The sequence below is a fragment of the Lutra lutra genome, chromosome 13 (assembly GCF_902655055.1).
Source record: "Lutra lutra chromosome 13, mLutLut1.2, whole genome shotgun sequence".
Classification (NCBI taxonomy): Eukaryota; Metazoa; Chordata; class Mammalia; order Carnivora; family Mustelidae; genus Lutra; species Lutra lutra.
In genome coordinates this window covers 27673127-27691330 of record NC_062290.1, presented here as the reverse complement: position 1 = coordinate 27691330, position 18204 = coordinate 27673127, and the positions used below count along the sequence as shown (strand labels likewise).

The 18204-nt window shown below is 42.5% G+C and overlaps 1 protein-coding gene across 4 annotated transcripts in view; it reads left to right on the top strand.

Annotated features, from left to right (window-relative positions):
• C13H9orf153 (chromosome 13 C9orf153 homolog) overlaps positions 1 to 18204 on the top strand; it is a 32487-nt gene that overhangs the window by 4712 nt on the left and 9571 nt on the right. Inside the window, exon 3 of one of the 4 annotated variants that reach the window (XM_047699841.1) lies at positions 2608 to 2800. The exons of the other annotated variants lie outside the window; for them this stretch is intronic. The gene's annotated coding sequence lies outside the window, so the exon portion shown is untranslated. The remainder of the gene's footprint in view (positions 1 to 2607; positions 2801 to 18204) is intronic. 4 annotated transcript variants of the gene reach the window in all.

Below are 18204 nucleotides of genomic sequence, written 5' to 3'. Positions count from 1 at the left end.
GGAAGGATTGAGAGTTTCATTCATTTTCCCTGCCAAAATTTAAATAATAAAGTCATTTTTTTTTTAAGTTGACTTAAGTAGTCTTTAACACCCAATGTGGGGCTTGAACTCACAACCCTGAGATCAGGAGTCACACGCTCTTCCAACTGAGCCAGCCAACGGCCCAGGTTGGCTGTGTACAGCCATAAAATCCACATATCAGAAAGCACTCTGGTCTTTGCATCTGGTATCTGCCCAAGACTGATAGGCTCTCTTGGCACATGGGCCACAGCGGGATGGTGCCTGCCACCTTCCACAGTGTACTCCCCAAGCCATTGTCCTCATCTTACTGCCTGCCACATGTTGGTAAACAAGGCCACTCTACTGATCTGCTCTTGGCCAGGGCCACAGACTTTTTCTGTCTCTGAGGTGCTGAATCTGATGGAGCCAGAGTTCCGGTTCTGTTTGGTTACAGTCAATAATAGCACGCTGTATTCCATAATCAGTTGTGTTATATGCAGTTCCTCTGACAAGCCCAGTAGAAGGCCTGTGATAACTGAGTACCTGCTCTGTGCCAGCCACCATACTGTGCAAGTTATCACATGGGCAGTCAGATCCCAAGGCTGAGGAATCCAGGGAAATCCATCAGGAAAGCCCAGTGGACATTTTGGTGAGAAAATCATGTGAGAGTTAGTAAAGTCCAGATGGATCCTTGGGTCCCTGTGGCCTTTCACCTGCTTCCCAAGTGGTCCTCTTCTCACTTAGACCAGCATTTCCAAAGTGTGGAACCCCATAATCTCTCCAGAGGGCCACAGGCATCTGGAGTTTTCAGAGGAAAATGCAATGACACAGTAGTAGTCACATGTGTATTGAATTGGAGATGTGAGATCGTAGTGACTTCACAAAGAACCCTATTTTGTGCTCCATGACAATTCCATATTTAAATGTTGAATATTTTCCGTAAGGACAGTGTTAATCAGATTGTCTTAAGTAACATTCATTTGACAAGATTCATCCTGGTTAATGTATTTTTCACACCATTGGCTGGCATCAAACTTGCAATCTTTTTTTTTTTTTTTAAGATTTTATTTATTTATTAGAGAGAGAACACAAGCAGGGGGAGTGGGAGAGGGAGAAGCAGGCTCCCCACAGAGCAGGGAGCCCAATGCAGGGCTTTATCCCAAGACCAGAGATCATGACCTGAGCTGAAGGCAGGTGATTAACTGACTAAGCCACCCAGGTGCCCCTCAAATTTGCAATCTTTATTATTGCTATTGGGTTATATTTTATTCCATTTCACTTTTTTTAAAAAAGGGATTAGTGGCTCAAAAGTGTTCACTGAAGCATAAAATAGTGATGGAAACAGTATTTTATATCCTACAGATCAGAAAAATCTTTCAAATATCCCAGGAAACTATGAGTCCAGATTGATTTAGAATGTCAGGATTTATTGAGTCAAGCAAATCTGCAGGTGTGATTTTACACAAAGCCGTTGAACATTAAAACTTAATAAAAGATACATCTCGTCATGAGTTTGAGCCCCACAGTGGATGTAGAGCTTACTTAGAAACTTTTTTTTTTTTTAAGATTTTATTTATTTATTTGACGGATAGAGATCACAGGCAGGCAGAGAGGCAGGCAGAGAGAGAGAGAGGAGGAAGCAGGCTCCCCACTGAGCAGAGAGCCCGATGCGGGGCTTGATCCCAGGACCCTGGGATCATGACCTGAGCCGAAGGCAGAGGCTTTAACCCACTGAGCCACCCAGGCGCCCCTAGCTTACTTAGAAACTTAATAGGAGATGCCACAATGAAAATCTGGAAACTGAATTTAATTAGATTGGAGCTTCTGCTTGCCTGGGTCCTCCCCCAGTAAAGTCACAAAACCTGGTCAGAAGGTACCAGCAAAGCTTTTGAGTTCTTCAACAGTAAAAGATGGTGACGATAAGGCACTTTTTCAGAAGAAGTACAAAAAATTGCTTTCCAGGACAAAATGATTCACTGCTGAACACAAGAGTAAAGACAAAAATGGCCAACCTGTTATTCAAAAGCTTTACTTAGTTAAGCAGATAGGTACATCTTACCATTCCGTTATAAACCAATCCACAAAGTTACTCACATACATTAAGTTCCATGAGAAACAAAATGAGCTGGTGGTCAAACAGTTTCATTAAAGATCTTATTTTATAGAGATTTTTTAAAAAAGATTTTTATTTATTTATTTGACAGAGATCACAAGTAGGCAGAGAGGCAGGCAGAGAGGGAGAGGGGAAAGCAGGCTCCCTGCGAAGCAGCCCGATGCGGGACTCCATCCCAGGACCCTGGGATCATGACCTGAGCCGAAGGCAGAGGCTTAACCCACTGAGCCACCCAGGTGCCCCTTTTATAGAGATTTTTTTAAATTAATTTATTTGAGAGAGAGAGAGAATGTATGTATATGAGAGTGAGGGCAGGGGCCGAAGGAAAGGGAGAAAAAAATCTCAAGCAGACTCAGCTGAGCACGGAGCCCAACGCAGGGCTGGATCTCAAGACCCTGATATCATGACCTGGGCCAAAACCAAAAATCGGATGCTTAACCAACTAAGCTACCCAGGCACCCCTTTAGAGATTTTTAAAAATTTCATTTTGTCAGTTTATTTATTTAGGTAATCTCCATACCCAGCATGGGGCTCGAACTCACAAACAACCTCAAGAGCTGACTGCTGACTGAGCCAGCCATGTGCCCCGTCGGAGATCTTACTGCACAACGATTACTAATCTACTCTACCACAAAAGCATTTCCGGTTGCAGACATGAGCTGGTCTACAGCTCTTGTTGTACGTGCTGTATGTAGACACAAGGCAGGAAGCCACAGTGATGCTTTGTTCTGTGTCACTGAACCTGCAGTGAGAAGCCATGGGAGGGGTGGGCTATAGATGGAAATAGATGCCCAGGTGTCCTACTGCAGCAGCAGTGCAGGGAGCCGTGGAAGAGGGCTATTGCTCCAGAAATGAAGGACCTGTCTCTGCCCACCCACACACCGTCTCACTCCCAAAGAGCTACTTCTTGGATATGATGCTGTTTGGACAGATACTGTGGACACAGCACACAAGTTGTGGTCACCGCATGTCCATCCTGCCCTGTAAAGAAATGGGGATAGCGGGAGACCATTGATGTATGTTAAGATGATGGACTGAAATCGCCAGGGGTACCCGGGTAGTTAAGTCATTAAAGTGTCTGCCTTCAGCTCATGATCCCAGGGTCCTAGGATCGAGCGCCACGACAGGCTCCTTGCTTAGCAGGGAGCCTGCTTCTCCCTGTCCCTCTGCCCCACTCATGTGTGTTCTCTCTCACACTCACGCTCTCTCTCAAATAAATAAAATCTAAAAACAAAAAGAAGGGAAAAGAAAAGAAACCACATAAGTTCAAACCTCAACTTTAGAATAAAATTGCAACACAAGGATGTCTGTTAAAAAGACAACACACAAAGGTAAGATCTGGAGAGGTGCTAACATCAGGAACATTTTGGAAGTTGGAAGGTAGACGGATGAGGGATTACTAAAGGTTTGGCAAACGGGAGGAAACTGAGAACCAGATTCCCCACTTATGTCCTCGAATTCTCAAAAGGCTCCACTGCAGAAGATACCAGCTCTTCCCAGAACCAAGAGCAATGGGAACGGTGGGCGAGAGGATGGTTATTGAACACGGTATGAGAAGGTGGACCCCCAGAAGCCGTCCCCCACTTCATGCCTCTGCCTGTAACCCAAAGAATTTCTCTAGCGAGAGGTTAACACAGGGTCTGCAGACTGGGAGAGCCAGGCCTAGTAGAGGGTGTTCGTATCCTACCAGAAAACAACCAGCAGTCACCCAAACAAAACAAGGGGCTCTGTGAATGTGTGTATAGTAGGTGCCTGATATAGGGGCCCCTAGCCCTACACCTGCTCTGCTTTTACCCTGTCACCGTGAGATACTTAACACCCTCCAGACCAGGGGATGAGGAAGCTTACCAGCCCAGGAAAGGCCTGAAGATGCTCACATTCCAGGATCCTGCCCAAAAATGGTTGACCCAAAGCCTAAAGCCCCATCAGTGTGTGTAGAGTTTCCTGCTAGCTTTTTAGTGCCCCATTCATATTTGTGAGCGACAAGCACAGCTCAGCAGACACGTGAGGACTGCCCCTGTCACAGAAGTTAGGGCCAAAGCAGGAAAGAGACAGAAAGACTGTGTTGGGAAAAGACAGTTCGTGTTCTCTCTCTCAAATAAATAAATGAATCTTAAGGAAAAAAAAAACACCAACTCTAGTGTCTTCAGAGGGATACGATGCTACATCCTGAAGCAAGAAAGGGGGACAGGGAAAGGAGCACTCAGAACAAAAGCAGCTCTTACAAACCCAAGCACACGGTCACAAAACAGAAGGGTTGGAAGATAAAATGCTCTTCACCTCAAAAACTAGATGAAAAAGACAGTCAAGTAAAAAGCCAGAGAGAAAAGATGAACAGTGGGCATTTACTGCACCCCAAAGGAAAGCTCTGGGTAGACCTGCTCCTGAGATTTGGAGGTTGGCCCTTGTGAACCAAAACTACAGAAAATACAGATACAAAGCGGCTCCTTACCCTTTCTGGCCTTCTGCTCTGCCCTGGCCCACCCCGAATCCCAGCCGATGCCCCAGCAGGGGTGGACCCTGTGCGACCCAGGACGCAGTCACAGCGGTGCCTCTGACTCCCCCAAAAGAGACCCTTGAAACTCAGAGAAGCAGAGGTCAGACAAGGCCCTGGGCGTGTGTGGGGCTGTTTTCCACTGGAGCCTGCATCTGACCGGGGCAACAGCGGTTTCTTGCTCACGGTCATCTTTCCATTTTGAAAACGGAGATCATTTTCCATCACAAAAGGTGAAAAAGTTGCAGACAACAGTGGATATAGACTTAACACTATTGAACTCTACACTTGGAAATGGCTGGGGTGGTAAATTTTGTGTTACGTGTATTTTGCTGCAATTAAAGTTTTAAAAAGAGGGAAGCAAGTTGCAAGAGAAATCTTCTAGGGAGATCTACATAGATGAGAAAAGTGGCTAGAGAAGAAGGAAAAGTAAAAAGAAGAGAATGCTAAACATAAAACTCAGGAGGGTGAGTATCTCTGGGTGCGGGGAGGGAAGGAGATGGCACTGGGATGGTCCAGAGGGCCTTGGGTTGTTCCTGGCCTTCTGTCTCCTAGGCTGGGTTTTGGCCACATGGAATCCCATGGTCACTCATTCCCATTTAAATGTGGACATGCTCTGGGGGTCCCTGGATGGTGCAGTCAGTGAAGCTTCGGACTCTTGATTTTGGCTTAGGTCATGACCTCAGGGTCCTAGGATCGAGGCCCCCTGAGTAGGGCTCTGTGCTTAACAAGGAGTCTTCTGGAGTTTCTCTCTCTTCCTCTCCCTCTACCCACCCTTCTCTCTCTCTGAAATTTAAAAAAAAAAAGAAAGAAAGAAATCTTTTAAATAAATTAATGCTGACATGCTTCACTATTATATTTTCTATTGTATATATACTCTCTATTACAGAAAAAGAGCTCTTTTAGACTATTTAGGCACTGACTTTTATTATACACCTGCTGCTCTATTCGGTGCCTGCCTGTGATCATTGTTACATCAGTTTTATTTTATAGAACAGCGTTATCAAAAAGAGTAGAATGCAAGTCACGTATGTTATTTTAAGTTTTTTAGTAGTCACATTTGAAAAAGTGAAAGAAATGGGCAAAAATAATTTTGAACTATTTAACCCAGTGTATCTGGAATGCATACTTTTAGCATAAAAGGAACATACAAATCCTTAATGAGATATTTTGATTCTCTTTTCGTACCACAGCATATCTCAGTTTGGACTAGTCATGTATCAAGAGCTCCAAGGCCACTCATAGCTAGTGGCTACCATATTGGACAGAGCAGACTGAGAAAAACACTTTAAACAGTAATTACTTTTTTATTTTTAAAATTTATTTTAAAGGCTTTATTTACTTACTTGACAGATAGAGAGCATAGTTAGGCAAAGCAGCAGGCAGAGGGTGAAGCAAACTCCCTGCCAGGCAGGGAGTCTGATGCGGGACTCAATCCCAGGACCCCAGGACCATGACCTGAGCCGAAGACAGACAGATGCGTAACCAACTGAGCCACCCAGGTGCCCCAGTAATTTCTTTTTCAGAATATTTATTTATTTATTTATTTATTTATTTATTTATTTATTTATGTGTGTGTATAAGAGAGAGAGAGAGCGAGCACGTGCACGAGTAGGCGGAGGAGCAGAGGGAGAAGCAGACCCCCTGCTGAGCAGGGAGCCTGATGTGGGGCATGATCCCAGGACCCTGAGATCATGACCTGATCCAAAGGCAGACGCTTAGCCTACTGAGCCACCCAGGTGCCCTCAAACAGTAACTAAATGCAGCCTGTGCCCCCATAATGCATTTGATTTAGGTGAATGAACAGCAGCCATTCAATATCATGATCAGGCTGAACACGTCCAGTTTCACGCAAGCACAGGCCATGAGAATAGTCTTGACAGCCACTGGGCCATCATTAACTGGGAGACCACCACTGACTGCAACCTACATCCTGCTTTTCAGAGATGTTAAAGCGTGAAGTTGATACAATATAGTAGTTATCAAGCAAGGCGTGTGGTGTAAGGACTGGTTATTAATATGAAGACTTAAGGGTGCATTGGAGAAAGTGAGCCTGGAGCTCAAGTGTTCAATTCAGGGAAAGAGGCTTGCTGAAGGTGGTTTTCCTGACCTTGTCATTCTGCTGGAGTATGGTGAAAGGTCAAAGAGGCTGGGGGAGCCTGGACAGCACGTCCCCACGAAGATACCTGTGCGGGCACTCAAGGAACTCCAAACACCTAAATTCTGCTGCCACCCTGATGTGCCCTGTGCACATTTCCCCTTGAGGGGCCTGTGATGGGCAGCTGCTGTTTGCAAAACCAAATCTTCCTTCTATAAGACCACTTCGTGGCTCCCCTCTTAAGTGTTTTCTTTGCTGTTTTGTTGTAGTAGTAAGTTTATACTTCCAACAACTACCTCCTTTATTGTCATATTGGGTTCAAGAGGGAGAGAGAAAACTCTGTGTCCAGTTTTATATAAAAAAATATTCCTGGGGTGCCTGGGTGGCTCAGTCAGTCGGGCATCCAGCTCTTGGTTTTGGCTCAGGTCATGATCTCAGGGTCATGAGATGGAGTCCTACATCAGGCTCCGTGCTGTGTGTGGAGCCTGCTTCAGATTCTCCCTGTCCCTCTCCCTTCTGCCCCTCCCCCGATTCATGCACCCTTTTTCTCTCTTTCTTGCTCTCTCTCTTAAAAAAAATATACTTTAGGGGCGCCTGGGTGGCTCAGTGGGTTGAGCCGCTGCCTTCGGCTCAGGTCATGATCTCAGGGTCCTGGGATCGAGTCCCGCATCGGGCTCTCTGCTCAGCGGGGAGCCTGCTTCCCTCTCTCTCTGCCTGCCTCTCTGTCTACTTGTGATCTCTCTCTGTCAAATAAATAAATAAAATCTTTTAAAAATATATATATACTTTAGAATTAAGAACTGTTTCAAATATTGTTTCCAGTATCCTCAGAAGGGCCTATCCCATGACTGAGCACATACAGATACAAGAAGACATAAGGTTATCTTTCTTTCCCATATGTGCCTCTTTCTCCTCAAAACAGGAAGTCAGCCACGTCCTAACAGAATTGTTTTGACATTACGAAAGGAATATATGCTTACCATATAAAAACTTTAAGCAAAATGCACACTATTGACAAAGAGTAGAGTGTAAATCTCCCCTTCTGTCTCCTTCCTATTACCTCTCGTCTGTTGAAATTGGTACATGTCCTTCCAGGTGATTTGCTAGGAATTGACACCTGTGCTCACATATCTGCTTCATATACAGGAACATATTTTAGCAATATGGTTCTCCACACAGCAGCCAGAGCGTTCCTTTACAAATATAAGTCAGAGCCTGTCACAGAGCCTGCAGTGGCTCCCCAGTGCCCTCTAAGCAAAGTCCATGTCTGCCTGCAAGGCCCCCAGGGTGACAGGTGCCTTCTGTCCCCCAACTCCCTGTGTTCCACTCCCCTTGAAGCCTGCTCTTCCTCCAGTGAGCCAAGCACATGGCCCTAGCCCTGGCTGGTCTCCTCCTGGAAGCTTCTCCCCCCAGGTATTCTCAGGGCTCACACCTCCTACAAGTCTTTCTCAGATGTCACCTTTCCAATGAGGTCTACCCTGACCACCCTATTTAAAGTTACGTCCAAGGGGCGCCTGGGTGGCTCAGTGGGTTAAGCCGCTGCCTTCGGCTCGGGTCATGATCTTAGGGTCCTGGGATCGAGCCCCGCATTGGGCTCTCTGCTCAGCAGGGAGCCTGCTTCCTCCTCTCTCTCTGCCTGCCTCTCTGCCTGCTTGTGATCTCTCTCTGTCAAATAAATAAATAAAATCTTTAAAAAAAAATAAAATAAAGTTACATCCAGCCCCCCAGCACTCCCATTCCCCCTTTGGCCCTTTCATATTTTATTTCCTTTTAGAGCCCTCTGACTTTGAAACTTATTAATTCATTTATTAGCTAGATGATTTTTTGTATGCCTCCCCTTGCTGGCATGTGAGCTCCGCAAGAGCAGAAATGTTTCTTTGGCTTGTCCGTGTATCTGTCCCCCGGCCGAACTGTGCCTGCTTGAGAACCACATGTTCAATGAGTTATTTGTAAAGGTTTTAGAAATTTTTCCATATTATTTGCACTTCACTTACTTTTGTATTCCTAAAGCCTAGTCCAGTAGTCCTTATGAACGCTAAGTGTTGTTGGATTGATGCTGTTTTACAGCCACTCAGTCAAGAAGGAAAGAGGGACCGAGAGAGATTGAGAAAGAGAATAAATAGTGGATGCAAACTTCCAGTGAGCGCCACCTAGTGGCAGGATGGCGCCACCAGCCTCCCTGGGCAAAAAACAGATTTGTGTGAATAAGATAAAGTAATATTTCTTACTTTAAGACTTTTATTTTTTATTTTTTAAGATTTTATTTTTTTATTTTTTAACTAGAGAGAGGGTGTGCACATGCAGTCTTTGGGTAGGCTCTGGGTAGTGTGTCCTTGAGGACAGGGATGGAAAGTACATTCTTGGAGACTGGCTCCAAGTATTCGATAGTGACAAATGTTTAAATGCCTATTTAGACAATTTTTTAAAAAAACTGTTTTTCAAGGAAATCCAAGTTCCTCAACCCTCACTACTGAAGCCGATAATGAAAACATAATAGAATAATCCTTACAAGTTACTAGGTGGGTATTGTTGTTCCTAATTTTGTCCCTCTGTTCACACTAAGGAGGGAAACAAATCATGTCTCCGTGACAAGACAGCTCCCCTGTAGGCTGCATAGGACAAAAGATGCTACTGTAGTGAAGCCCTGTATCAACCAGGGCTTTCCCATCCCAGGCCTTGCTGGCCCTGCAGGGACTGGCCCTCCCAGGGTGAGCTGATTCCTTGAGACAGTAAACCACCTGTCTGTAAGTGTGCCTTTCAGATGCAAACCAACTGATCCCAACCCCAACCACCTCCTCCATCAGGCTCTCACCCTCTGAGGGCCAGGTGTCAGACACCAGGGGACAGCCCCCATGGCCCAGAGTCTGCTGAAATCATCCAAACTGGTTTCTAAACCTCCCGGTCCTGTCCCACCAGTTCCTTCCTGCAGAAACCAGCGGGGGCTCTGGCTCACATTTCCCACCCCAACCTGCCTCCTGATGGGCCCTGGTGCTTTTCCGTCTGGTCCCCCAGGCAAGCTCCTTCTTGGGAACTGTAGTAACTGTCTTTTCAATGGCAGTTGTCCCGTGGTCTGTTCGCCTTAGCCTCAGCTTTTCTAGAAATACACTACACAGTTGACCCTTCAACACCATGGGTTTGAATTGTGTGGATCCCTTACATGCAGATTTTTTTCAAATTTTCTTATTTAAATTCAATTTAGTTAACATAGAGTGTATTAGTAGTTTCAGGGGTAGAATTTAGTGATTCCTCAGTCGCATGTAACACCCAGTGCTCACGACACCAAGTGCCTTAATGCCCTTCACCCAGTTGCCCCATCCCCCCACCCACCTCCCCTCCAGAAACCCTGTTTGTTTCCTATAGTTCAGCGTCTCTTATGGTTTGCCTTCCTCTCAATTTTCATCTTATTTTATTTCTCTTTCCTTCTCCTGTGTTCATCTGTTTTGTTTCTTAAATTCCACCTGTGAGTGAAATCCCATGGTATTTGTCTTTCTCTGACTGGCTTTTTTCGCTTAGCATAGTACCCTCCAGTTCCATCCTTGTCGTTGCAAATGAGGGTTTTTTTTTGATAAATACAATACAGTGCTGTAAATGTATTTTCCTCTTCCTTATGATTTTCTTTTCTATAGCTTATTTTATTATAAGAGTATTGTCTATAATACATATATAAAGTCTGTGTTAATCGACTGTTTTCAACAAGGCTTTTGATCAACAGTAGGCTCTTAGTAGTTAAATTTTTCAAGACTCACAAATTACACACGGATTTTCCATCTTGGGGTGTGTCGGCACCCCTAATCCTTATGTTGTTCAAGGGTCAACTGTATTTAAAAATCAGCCCTCAGGGATGGCACAAGGCAGAGAGGAGTCCTGACTCCTTAGATTCTGTCCCCACAGCATCACGGCCACTGTTGTCTTCCTCCTACAAAGCTGTACCAGCTGCCCTGAATTCAATGCGGCTCCCCCACCTGGACAAAAAGGGATAGATGCTCCACACCAGACCTGGAGCAAGGAGTCTCAATTTTCTCATGGCATCTTTCCCATTCCCTAGCAGGAGGCCCTGGGGTATGCCTGTCAGGGCTGGGGACAGGCTGGGGGGCCGCACATTGAATTCTAGGGTTGAAGCAGAAATGAGAACATGTTCTTGTAGCAATAATGTAAGGGAACAACCATAATGGCCAGAGGCTTACTAGATAAGTTGGTGGACTTTTCATGAGAAATCATTAGTGAAAGAACAAGATGCAAAATGTGATCTCAGTTCTGTAACAATTACATGAATCTTTGATACTTATGACTGTGCATATATGGCAATATATGATATAGAAATACAGAGAAAAATAAATTTAATTATAAGGTTTCCTGATGAAGGGGCTAATGAAAGAAGGTAGGGAAGGGGGAAGGAGCAAAAGGAAATGAAAATAAAAACACACTGAAAGGGGAGCCTGGGTGGCTCAGTAGGTCAAGCCTCTGCCTTCAGCTCGGGTCATGATCTCAGGGTCCTGTGTCTAGCCCCACATCGGGCTCTGCTCAGCAAGGAGCCTGCTTCCCCCTCTCTCTCCCTCTGTCAAATAAATAAATAAAAATCCTTAAAAAAAAACACACTGAAAACTGCATGTGTGACAAGATCATATGTATGCACGATAGCATAATAAAAATCTGAGTTCTTGGGGGCTCCTGGCTGGCTTAGTGGGTAGAGCATGCAACTCTTGATCTCCGAGTCATGAGTTTGAGCCCCACATTGGGAGGTAGAATTTACTTAAAAAATAATTTTTAAAAATATTTTATTTATTTATTTGACAGACAGAGATCACAAGTAGGCAGAGAGGCAGGCAGTGTTAACCAACACTGGGCTAGCGTTCACAGTCATTACCAACAGCCAGTACCCCCAGTCTGCATGCCCGGAACCTCTGTTCCCTCTAGCTCAGGGCACTGAACTGCTCCATCATCACAGATGCTGAGCCCAAATACTGCTGTAAATATCTAACCACCCAGGTTGCCTTTAATATGCACCCCACGGACCACTGCCCCTCTGTTTACACAGTTTCTCTCCAAGCAGATCACGGTATAATTGACCCATTTGGGGAGCTCTGTCTTTTCATTTGTTTCCTTTTGTAAAACAGTTTTATTGGGGTATAATTTACTTACAGTAAAATTTACTCCTTTTAGCACACAAGTCAATCGACTTTTTTTTTTTTTTTAATTTATTTGACAGAGAGAGATCACAAGTAGACAGAGAAGCAGGCAGAGAGAGAGAGAGAGAGGCAGGTTCCCTGCTGAGCAGAGAGAGCAGAGAGTCCGATGCGGGACTCCATCCCAGGACCCTGAGATCATGACCTGAGCCGAAGACAGCGGCTTAACCCACCGAGCCACCCAGGCGCCCTTCAGCCGACTTTTAATACATTTACAGAGTGGTTCAAACATCCCTGGAGTCTGATTTTAGGACTTATCTTTGCATTTACTTATTTATTTAGAAAGATTTTATTTATTTGTTTGTTTGTTTGTTTATTTTTTATTTGAGAGGGAGAGAGAAAGACAGAGAGAGAGCACAAGCTGGTTGAAGGGCAGAGGGAAAAGCAGACTCCAGGCTGAGTGGGGAGCCTGCCGAGGGTCTCCATCCCAGGACCCTGGGATCCAGACCTGAGAGGAAGGCAGACTTAAGCGACTGAGCCTCCCAGGCGCCCCTAATCAGGTCCATTTAAAAAACACTGAGATCCTTTGAAACCATCCTTTGTCTTTCTTTTTATCAGAGCTATGCATTGCTCCTTTTGCTGGTGATCTGTTTATGGCTGTAGCCTTCTGTTCCGCCTGTTTTTATCTTGGGACTCTCAAAGAGCTTTTCTAGGCCAAAAGCAACTAACAAAGGGAGAGATCAGGGGGTTATGCATGGCTTCAGGAATTTTTTGTGGATCCAGAGCGGAATGAGAATGACCATACAAGGAACGCACCCATCCTCCCAGGCTGGAGTTCCTGAAGGGCTGTGCAGAGTGGGCACAAGGCGCCCAGGGAGGGCCAGCTGTGAGCGGGTGGGGCTCGCCCAGCACGGGCACCACAGCACCCCACTCCGACCTGCAGCCGAAAGCCCGGGCCCACCAGATCGTTTCTATGCTCCCCGAAAGAAACCTGGTGCCCCTTTGCATTCACTCCCAGCTCCCACCTGCAGCCCTAGGTAACCATGATCCTTTGTTTGCTTTTGAGTTAGAGCCCTGTCCCTCCAGCTGTGGGCTGAACTGTCAGGGACTGCAAGGAGGTCCCTCCCCTGGTCAGCCACCCTAACCCCTCTGCCAGACGTCTGAGCAGTCCCCCCCCCACCCCCACCCCCCCGCCATGATGGGCATTCTCCACAGATGGCCTCCAGCCATTTCTTTTTCTCAATATCTTCAAATGTTCTTTTAATTGCAAAATAAATGCTTATTGTAAAACCCACAGAAGCACAAAGAATCCTAAGAAAGAGTACAAATTACCCAAAATCAATCCTACACACCGATAGAGCTACCATTAAGATTTTTAGGTGAATGGGGCTCCTGGGTGACTCAAGCTGTTAAGCGCCTGACTCTTGATTTCCGCTGGGGGCATTTGCTCAAAATTCTCTTCTTCTTCCTCTGTCCCTCCCCGCCATGTGCTCTCTCTCTCATTCTCTAAAATAAATCTTTTTTTTTTTTTAAGATTTTATTCATTTATTTGACAAAGAGAGAGAGAGATCACAAGCAGGCAGAGAAGCAGGCTCCCCACTGAGCAGAGAGCCAGATGCGGGGCTCGATCCCAGGACCCTGAGATCATGACCTGAGCTGAACGCAGAGGCTTAACCCACTGAGCCACCCAGATGCCCCTAAAATAAATCTTAAAAAACATTTTTTAAAGATTTTTATGTGAGCCATATATGATTTTTTTAATGGAAAAGGGCCATATTCCAATATCCTTTTTAGCATCTTTTTGTTTAATGACTTCCCTATTATTAAATATTTCTATACAACTTGATTTTTCTCAGATTTGTTAGGTTATGAGCTCAGCATTGGACATTTGAGTTGTTTCCCATCTGTCTTCTATATAACGCTCTGTTGAACGTGTTTAGAGATACATTTCTACACACCCCTCTGTCATCTGTTACACCACTCCCTGTCATCCAACTGTGAACACTTTCATTTTTTATTGTAGTAACTCATGAAAGAAAAATTTCCTTTTTCTTGTTTTTTTTTTTTAAGACTTTATTTATTTATTTATTTGACAGATTTCACAAGTAGGCAGAGAGGCAGGCAGAGAGAGAGGGAGGGAAGCAGGCTCCCCACTGAGCAGAGAGCCCAATGCGGGGCTCGATCCCAGGATTCTGGGATCATGACCTGAGCCAAAGGCAGAGGCTTTAACTCACTGAGCCACCCAGGAGCCCCAAAAGAAAAATTTTCAAATGGGAACAATAAAAGTCACACTCTAACCCAAACTCCTAGGGACTACCACTGCTGGGATATGCCCTTCGAGATTTTACAATGAATATATAAGTTTCTATGATATATATACATATATATATATATATATTTTTTTTTTTTAGACGGAAACAAGATCATAGTGTGCATATGGTTCTACTACTTTTTGTTTTCATTTAAAGAAAAAAAAAGTTTTTAGTAATTTCAGGTGTCCAATATAGTGATTCAGCAATCTTATATATTACTCTGTCTGCACCACCAATATAGTGATTCAGCAATCTTATACATTACTCTGTCCTCACCATGATAAGTGCGTCATGTGTGTCTACCCTTCCTACCTTCTTCAGTGTGGCCTTCTCCACATTTAGTTGTGGAGTTTGCTCTGCCAGCCTTATGATCGATCTCTGGGGTATTTAAGATGATTTGATAGTAATCTAGTTGTATTCATGGGACAAGGCAAACCTAGGGCCTCCTTTTCCATCACCACCTTTCCCTCCAAGAAAAATATTTTTTAAATTCCTTTTCCTTTTTAATGGTTACACGGAATGGTAGTTTAAATGATTTTCAAAAGTTAATCTCTTACTGATTTAATTCCCTATTTCAGCTTTTTAATATTATGAGCCATTGAAAATGAGCATCCTTTGTCCAATTTTCTGGTTATTCTTTAGCACATATCCCTAGAAATAGCACCATTAGTTCTAAGAGCCCACATATTCCAGGGCACATTGCCAGATTTTTCTCTAAAGTTTGGACTAACATTGAATGAGAGTTACTCTCCGTAAATGGACATTATCATTATATTGACATTTACCAACCTGATGGTGTTAAAACCTCATTTTATATGTATTTGCAAGTAATTTCCTGTTAATTGAGAATATTGTTGTGTTCACTGACTTTATTCATCATTCTTAATTGTGAGAATTTCCTCTTCAAGCCCTTTGACTATTTTTCTATTTTTTTTCTAATGAGTTGTTTATCTTTTTCTTAATGGTTTAAAAAGCTCTTTATACAACAAATATATTTACCAGAATTGGGCTGGGGAGGACAGAAACCCAAATATAAATGATCATAAGCAAAGGGGAAATTTTGGGCAAACATAACTACAATACAGGAGGTATATCATTGTGATAGTTCCAGGAGAGATGGGCCCCACTTTCTCTGCATTTGTCTGCCTTACCTCTGATTATCTTAATTCTTTTTATTTCTTGTTATTATAAACAATGCTGCATGAAAAGTTTGGTTCATAATTTATACACTTGGCCAACAATTTTTGCAGGAAAAATTTCAAGAAACTCACCTGTGGAGTCATAAAAAAATTTTTTTGAATGTTAATAGATATTGCCAGATTGCCAAGAAGGCTGTATTCTTCCAAGTGTTCTATAAGCTTGCCTCTTTTCCAAACAGCTCATCAACATGAAATAATTTTAATGTCTTTATCTTTGCCCTTAACCTACCTATACCTCCATCCCCAATTTGTAAGGCGGGGCTGATAATAGCATCTACTCATTTTTATGAATATCAAGTTAGTTAATACATTAAAGAACTCAGAGCAGTGTCTGACACATTGTAAACACTGTATCTGTTTGCAGTTATTATTTTCCTTGACATTATGTAGCTCCATGTCTATCATTCTTACTACTTTTTCAGTTACTATAATTATTATGGGCCTTTCATTTAGCAAAGTTAAAAAATTATACCTTTTAACATTTTTTTCTGTTTTCTTCTTTAGTAGGAGCAAGTATATGTATGTTGATTCTTTACCATTTTTTTATAATTATCATCTTCTATGCAGTCCTAAAGCCTTTGATCTTTCCCCCCACCCCCAATATATTCTATTGTCTTATCCCTTCTTTTTCACAGAACCTACGTTTTCTTTTCTCTCAGCACATGGAGAATATTTTTTAAGATTTTTTTTTTATTAAGCTTTTTTTTTTAATTGCCATATTGTTAATGTAGAGTGTACAATATAGTGATTCAACAACTACTGAGAGCATGGAGAATTTTGATTATAAAATTGCCTTGTTTTCTTGAGTAATTTGTCCATAAACTAATTTAAAATAAATAAATATTTATTAAATAAAATAATTTAAAATAAAATAATTTATAATAATTTAATAATATAAATATATTAATATATATTATATATATTATATATATTAAATATAATAATAAATTTAAAAAATTATTATGACAAATTGCAAACAAAAGTAGAATTGCAAAAAATGTGGAGATAAGAATATAATTTAAAAATTGAAGGAAAAGTAGAAAAATATCATAAATTTCCATGAAACAGTTACACGATTGTCAACCGTGGTTCCATGTTTTGTCTTAGAATATCCTTAACCTAGATTTTACTTGTTGTATACTTCCCCTCCAATGTGTTTTTGTCCTATGTTGTGACATCTATTTAGCATACTGGATCCTTTCCACTATCATTAATTGTTCAGTATTGAGTTACCTCCAGACCCACTGGTTGCCCAAGAACAGTGTGAATAGATTTTTCTTCACTTTTCCCTGAAAAGTCAAGATTTTCCCTGGAAATTGTTTTTCTCCATCTTAGGTAAAGTTTCTGTTAATATCTTTTTTTAAAATTTTTATTTATTTAAATAATCTCTGTGCCCAAACTGGGCTTTGAACACGCGACCCTGAGATCAAGAGTCACATGGTATTCTGACTGAGCCAGCCAGGTGCCCCGATGTCTGAGACACATATGAAAATGTTCATGGATTATAAAGGCAAAGCTCAGTGGATTTCTATCAGTTACACACAAGTAGCATTCAGATCAAGTAAACAAAATATTACCAGAGCTGTGGAATTCTCATGTTCCAGTATGGACCCCTCCCAAGGTAAACGCTATTGTGACTCCTAACCTTATAGATTGTTTGCTTATACTTGAGCGTTACATACATTGTAACATAAAGTACAAAATCTTTTGCTGAAGAGTATTCCATTGTATGAAAAAGCACAAATTATCCTTTATACTGTGGGTGGGCATTGGGTTTGTTTGACCCCTCCTTCTCCTAGGACGCTGAAGTTGTTTTCAGTCTATTACTGTTACAAAGTTGTTGCCCTGAATAACCGGTTATGTTTCATTGGCATCTATGGAAATGTTTCTCAAATGTAAGAATAGATATTTAGGAGTAGGAATCCTAGGTTCAGAGAATATATGCATTGTAGTTTTCCCTTACAAGCAAACTTGCCCTACTGCTAGAAGATTCTTAAGTTCTGAAGTCCATTCTTCTCTTGGCTGCTTGAAGTCCATCAGTCAACTGATAGTTCTCTCAAGGACTCATGGGAACAATATTTCCTGAGTTCTTGCAAGATCAAAATTTTTTCTTGAGCTTTTATTCTTTTTTTTTCTTTTTCTTTAAAGATTTTATTTATTTATTTGACAGACAGAGATCACAAGTAGGCAGAGAGGCAGGCAGAGAGGGAGAGGGGAAAGCAGGCTCCTTGCTGAGCAGAGAGCCCAATGTGGGGCTCGATCCCAGGACCCTGAGATCATGACCTGAGCCGAAGGCAGAGGCCTAACCCACTGAGCCACCCAGGTGCCCCAAGCTTTTATTCTTTCAAACATAGCTTAAATAAATGGAAAAATCCTTGGCTCAAACTTTGTTTTGCTTTTTTGTGTTTTTGTCTGACTGTTGCTAGATAAAACTAACTCTTGTTTTCTTTTTTTCCTGAAACTCAATTACTTTACTAGAATATGTTTTAGTGCTAGCCATTCTGATATTTTAATACACAGATTCAAATCCTTAATTCCAGGAAAATCTTCTTGAATTTTAATTTTAAATATTTTTCTATTCTGTGATTTGGGGTTTTTTCTTATGGGGTAACCAGTTCAATATTTTGCATCTCCTTAGTCTATCTTTCATAACTATCATTTTCTCTCCAAAGCATTTTTAAGTCTTATTAGCAAACAATTCGCATACCATTAAATTCTTTCAAAGAGCACAGTTCAATAATTTTAATTATATTCAGAGAGTTGTGCAATCATCACCCAATCAATTTTAGAATTTTTATCACCCCCCCAAAAAACCCAGATTGATTAGCAGTCGTTCCCCATTCCTGCATGCCCCCCAGCCTTAGG